A 6,325-nucleotide genomic window follows, 5' to 3' on the forward strand; every position below is an offset into this window, starting at 1 on the left:
GGGGTCATTCTCCGTGACTGTGAGAGCTCTGAGCAAGCACAGCTTTAACTCAGATGCCCTCTGCAGAGCCCGCCCAGGAAGGGCCGGTGCCCGCTGCCCAGAGGCTCTGCCTCTCTGGGCAGGAGGAGCTGGCAAGACTCTCTGACCTGAGGCAGGGGCCACACTGCCCCAGAGGACCCGCCAACTTCCTCCTCTCTCCCACTGCCCAGCCCCCACCCTCCCACCCACCCCAACAGCCTGGGCCAGGTTTGCAGGGAGCCTGCTTCCTTCCATTTTGTGTGGCTGCAAAACGCTCTTGGACAAATGTGAGACCGTACAAGTGTTATCTGTGGTTGTGACAGGGTGATTTTCATGGCTGTCGTGGTGCAGGGGCAGCAGCGTGTCGGAACGCCCGCGGGGCATCTGGCCAGCTCACCGTGGGAGCTGTGATGCTCTGGACGCAGGTGGTTCTGACCGGATGGAGGCCCCCCTGGAGACGCCGCTGCAGGACGCACTGCCGCACTCCCAGCCGGTGCAACGGCGGACGCAGCCTCCCTCCCTCCCTCCGCACCAGCCTGACTCACGCTGTTTTTCTTTCCTCTCAGGTCAGCCCAGCAGCTGAAGTCCTGGCGGCCACTTCTCTGCATCCTTTTCCTGTCGTAAAAGACATTCCTGTTTAGTACAAACTTTGTTTCTTTTGTTCCAGCTGACTCTGAAGTTCAAAGGACACAATAAAAAAGTGCCTTCCTCAAAAAATCCAAATTCAGAATCGGCCCTAAATTCCCACCCGGGAGAAGGCAGTGAGCTCTTTCTAGTAGAGCTGACCCTCCCCTCGGGCATTTTGGCCCTCACCCCTCCTCCTCCCTGACGCCGCTCTGATGGACCCACCTGGAGTGGGCTTGAGTGGCAGGGGTCCCAGGAAGCAGACGCCCACGGGTAGGCCTGCAGACCTCGGGGGCAGGAAGCCAGAGACCAAATGGGTTCCTCCAGAGTAGCTCCCACTTTGGACAAGTTCATTAATCTCTCCGACCCTCAGTTGTGTGTGTTTTTTAAAGCTGGGAACTTGGGTAAAGCCCAGAATTAGCCTGGTGGAGGGACTTCCCCTGCATCCCATTAAAAAAGGGATGAAAATTCACAAAAACCAGCTGGCCGGCCTGGGAACTCGGTATGTGGTGTGAGGCCAGGGTGAAGCTTGGGGTTGGTCCATAGTATCCAGTCGCAGTCCATGCTCAGAGGCTGTCCTTTCCTCCAATGGGTTCTCGCTCTTCCTCTTGCGTCTCCCCGGGCTCTCCACTCTGTCCCTCTACCTGCGTGGCTGTCCTGGTTCCAGCGTCACAGTCTGCGTCCTCTCTGCGGAAACCAGGTGGAGTCAGTCCTCCAACCATGGTCTTTTTCCTTTCTTCAGTTTTTTTTTTTCTTCTTTTGGCTATTGTAGGTCCCTTGTACTTTTTGTAGAAGCATAAAACCAGTTTCGTGGTTTCTACCTCCCAAAGCAGTTAGAATGTTTGAGATTGTATTGAATCACAGTCAGTTTGAGAACTGACATCCAAACAGTGTTGAATCTTCTGATTAGTGAACATGGTACAACATCCCGTTAAGGGAAATCTTCTTTAACTCCCGTACAGTTTGTGCTTTTGCACATTTCTGTTAAACTTATTTCACAGTATTTCCTATTTTTGATGCTATTGTAAATAATGCTTTTTAAAACTTGAATTTCCATTTGATTCTTGTTCAGGTAGAGAAATGCAACCGTCTTCCGCTCCTCTGCAACTGTGACAAACGGACTGGGTGGTTGTGGCAGCTTTTTATAGAGGTTTCAGGATTTTCTATACAGAGGACCTCGTCACCTGTGCATTTGATGGCCTTTCTTCTTTCCTGCTCTGGATGAGTGTCATTGCTCCTTGTCACTTTGTTGTCCAACGTTAAATAGAAGCGCAAGAACAGACACTCCTGCCTTGTTCCTGATCACAAAGAGAAGGCATTTCATTTTCTTACATAAATGATGCTAGCCATCAATTTTGAGTAGACGTAATTTATTGAGTTGAAAAGTTCTTTTCTATTCCTCCTTTTCTGAGAGTTTTATTTATCATCATAAACAGACACTGGGTTAGCCAAATGCTATCTCTGCACCTTTGAGCTGTGACTTTCTCCGTCCTGTCACCCTCCGGGGACCAGCATCCTCCTCTCTGACGACCTTCTCCCCACCCAGACTTGTTGGAGTGGCCTGCGTGATGGGGCAGTCGTCTGACCTATTGAAGCCAGACATGGGAAAGGGCCCAAGTGTCCCAGCGGGCGGGCAGCTGCCAGGAAACCTTCTTCAGAACTGACCTGTCCCAGTCAAGGGCCTAGGCCCAGGGGCTGGTGGCAAAGGGCAGAGCTGGCAGGAGCGGGGAGTGAAGCTGCCTGGAGAAAGGGCCCCTCCGCTGGCAGCAGGCTGAAGGGTCGGTGCACCTTCCAGAGCCCAGCTCAAAGCCGAGGCTGAGACCCTGTGCCCCAGCGAGCACAGAGCCACCCCGAGCAGCTGCCTCCAGACAGAAAGGGGTCATCTGGAACGTGAGCTCCCAGGAGCTGTTGCCTTCATCACAAACCAAAGCGGGAGCTCACCCTCCCAGGGCGGGCGTGTCCAGCGCCCCCAAAGGGCAGCCTGCTGTAATAATTAATTGAGGCCACCCACCCTCGGGCACAGGCCTTTCCCAGCCAGACGCATACTTCTGTGAAGGGTGACCATTGATGGAAATAACGGTCCCACGCGTGGATGGCAGGAACGGTGACTTGTGTATGGACTGACCAGGCCTCTTTCACCCCTCGGTCAATATCAAATGGTACATTTTACTGAGGAAGAATCTGGGCAAAGCAAAGGGAACGTCACTAAGATAGGGGATACTAAACACAGTTCCGTGTAAGCAAAACCGTCTCGGATATGTCATGAGTTGGTGGAAAATAATACTGGCTTTGAATGGCCACTGGAGTACAGACGAGACACGCTGGCTCTCTTAAACATAACTGGGATTTTTCCAGGATGAGCAAACTGTTGAGATACGCTGTGGCAGGTTACCTTACCGGTGGTAACGGCTCGCGGCTCCTTGCTGGCAGGCCGGCCTGGCGACTTGCTTTGGCCAATGGGCCTGAGTGCGATGACCTGGGCTATACCCAACAAGCTCACACTGCCCTCCAGTCCTGTGTCCTCAGCCAGAGGATGGGATGACCTGGAAAGGGACTCCCTCAGCCTGAGTCCTGGACAGTGGAGACGCCTAGAGGAGGGACCCAGCACCCAGTGGGAGAGTCCAGGGCGGGACCCAGCACCCACCTCACAGCCCCAGGCTCGGTTAGGGCGGGACCAAAGGGCCTGTTGCAGAAAGCCTCTCGGCCCTCTCTCTCTGGGAACCCAGGTTTCCATCTTGCTGCCTATGATCCCTGCAGCCAGACCCACAGCTCTCCAGTCCTGTTCATGCAAAGAGCCGGGCGGGGGCTGTGGTGTCCCCGTGTTGACCCTGGTGCACATCGCGTGACCACACTGGGGGGAGGGTCCCTGTGGATGTGACTAAGTTAAGAATCTTGAGATGAGATCCCGCTGGGTTAACTGGATGGGCCCTAAGTCTGGTGGCCAGTGTCTTGATAAGGAGAGAAGAAATGGAGGACAGCCCAGAGGGGAGGGCTGCGAAGACAGGCAGAGAGGGAGCCATTGTCTGCAAGCTGTCTGCAGAGCAGGTGCTGGAGGGCGTGAGGAGGCTCTGCCCACAGCCTCTGCAGATTTCGACCCCCTGGCCTCCGGAACTGTGAGAAAATAAATACCTGCTGCTTAAGCCACCCAGTCTGTGGTGCTTTGTTACGGCAGCCCCAGGAGATGAGCACACAGCCCTTCGTGGTCTTGCCTGCCCCCATCTCTGCCTCTTCCCCTCCCCCTGACCACCTTCCTCCAGCACGTGGGGCCAGCGTCCAGCCCCGGGGAAGGCTCCAGCCCAGATGTGCACATGACGGCAGCTTTCCTGCAGCCTGTGTTCTCTGCTGACCGTCATCCCCCTGGCCCCCCCGCCCCCCGCCGAGGCCAACCCTGCCCACCCTGTCCAAACCCGCCCGTCCCACCTGCTCCACTGTCCTCCCCCTCTCCCCACCCCACTCCACGTCCCTCGGTCCCTAACACCCACCACCTCGAAGCACCCCAAGGGCACGCTGATGCCCCCCTGCGCCCACCAGAACATAACTCCCACGGGCCAGGCATCTTGTCCACTTTACTTTCTCCACAGATGTGTCCCAAGCACCTGGAACAAAGCCTAGTTCACAGCAGGTGCCCGTCAATATTGGTGGGTGAACAAGTTCAAGGGCAAAGAGCAGGCTCTGTGGGAGGCGCCAGAGAGGGAGGAAGGCTGCCCCGTGCTCAGAGCTGATGGTGTGGAGAAGCCTCACGAACTCTCTGAGCTCATCGCCAGCCCCACCCCAGTGGAGCAGCGGGAATCAGCTCACGTGAGACCCTGGAATCACAGACTCACGCCAGGGTCCCGACTGTGCATGGCCAGCCCGCCCACTGACACCCGCGTCTGCGTGGACCGGTTTCAGCATTAAGTGTAAGAGCAGATGGGAGGCATGTGATATTTTCTCAGTAAACACCGAGCCGGGCTGGGATCGGCGCCCGTGCCAGCTGACCTGCCCGTGGAAGGGCCCCAGGGCTCTTTATGGCCAGAATAATGTGCTGTATATGGTTGGTGCTGCTGTAGTTGGGGGTCTGGCCCTTCGGCTCCGCTCTCCATCCATTAATTACTTCAGTGCCGGGAGCCGGCTCAAGACCCCCACCAAGGTGACTCAGCTCTCAGGGTTATTGCGAGGCATTTGGGAAGGCGTTTTTCTTATCCACAGCATCTGCCACTGCAGCCAAGAAATTCCTGGGAAGGGGGAGGCTGGGGGCCTGGGAGCAGAGCCACAGCCGGGGAGAGCCGTGGAGTCCCAGCCCCAGCCCCTCCCAGCCAGGCTCTGTGCCAAGGGCCCTGATGGTAGCTGACCCTCCTCTCGGGGACCTGGGGAGGGGACCGAAACAGCCCTGATGTAAAGTGAGGACACAGAGCCAGGGGGTGACCTCAAGTCCTGTGGTGACCACTATGGGCCCTGCCTCTGCCAAGGGGGCGCTCCGGGGGGGTCCAGCCATCGTCAGCACCAGCCACCCCACTTGTTTTCAGCTCCCAGCATCTTCTGGGACTCCCGAAGGTGAGGACATGGTCCCAGCTGTGTCAGCCGGACCCTGAGTCCGGGGACTGGCAGGATCTCAGTGACTGGGCGATCTGGGAGCCTGGCTCTTTGTTTAATGATGGGTTCACGGCCACCAGGGTGCCTGTGGCCCTCAGTCTGCAGGGGGCGTCCCTAGAGCTGCAACTGCAGCGGGCAGGTGTCTAGCTGGGCACCAAACCAAACAACGCCCTGTCTCCCTATTTCAATGGCGATTGCAATCGTCGCTCAACATTTCACCTAAACCTGGAGGCGTCGTCTCCCCTGATGGGGCCGCGGGGCCTGCTATGCTGTCTGGGCCTGCCTCGGGCGGGTCAGCGGCTGCTGCTTCTCCATGACAGCTCACTCGGTGACCATCCCCGGTTGTGCCTCTGCCCACCCCCCTCCCCGGCTCGGCTTCTGCGTCCCCACACCCTCTTCTCCCACCAGCACGCCCAGGCCCCACAGTCTACTCTGTGAATGTCCTGGCCACGGGCACCGTCCTCCTGAATCCACGATGCCTGTGTCGCTCATGGGCTGATGTGTCGAGACTGGCGCGCTGGCCTGGGACTTTCACAGGAAGACACCTGAGGCTCTGAGTTTCACTCAGGAAAATGAAATGACTGGATGGTTCCACCCTGTTCAACCAGAGCTGACTTTATACTTGTCGACTCTTAGACAAGCCAATTGGACTTTCTCTTCACACACTCACATGCACAAAGTCCAGGCAGTGTTTTTCTAAACCCACTGACCTACCTGCTCCTGTCACGTAGCCATGTACATGGAAATGGCTTCAGGGGCAACTCTGCCAACAAAAACACGGCTTCTCATGGCACCACTCTGTGCACAGTGCTCAGCCAGGCCTCCCCACCCTTCCATCATTGCTGCCTGCCACAGCCCAGGCACCTTCACAGCTGGCTCTGGGGACACCTCCTCCATGAGGCCCTCCCAGGTTCCTCTGGGCAGACGGCTCCCATGGCCTCCATGTTTGCTGCAGGGTCTTTGGTGTCGGGTCATCTCCACACATAGTTGGTGAACTAATCTCTCGCGTCGAAGGTACGGAACGTGATCTGGCAGGAAGAATGCTGGAGAGTGGCCTGGGCTGTAAAAGCCTCCCGCTCTCTCTCTCCGCAGTGGGGGTTCCAGAGCACAC

General features: G+C 56.9%; 1 long non-coding RNA gene across 2 annotated transcripts; it reads right to left on the bottom strand.

Moving 5' to 3' along the window:
• Positions 1-238: 238 nt before the first annotated feature.
• LOC132238419 (uncharacterized) lies at positions 239-5,781 on the bottom strand. 2 transcript variants are annotated; one of them, XR_009453786.1, is made up of 4 exons: positions 5,639-5,781; positions 2,689-2,823; positions 868-1,940; positions 239-633 (listed from the first exon to the last, which is right to left on the bottom strand). It is a non-coding gene; the product is annotated as an uncharacterized LOC132238419 (long non-coding RNA). The 2 variants fall into 2 exon arrangements; XR_009453785.1 differs by having other exon boundaries at positions 868-2,823.
• Positions 5,782-6,325: the final 544 nt, after the last annotated feature.

This window comes from Myotis daubentonii, chromosome 7 (genome assembly GCF_963259705.1).
Source record: "Myotis daubentonii chromosome 7, mMyoDau2.1, whole genome shotgun sequence".
Taxonomy (NCBI): domain Eukaryota; kingdom Metazoa; phylum Chordata; class Mammalia; order Chiroptera; family Vespertilionidae; genus Myotis; species Myotis daubentonii.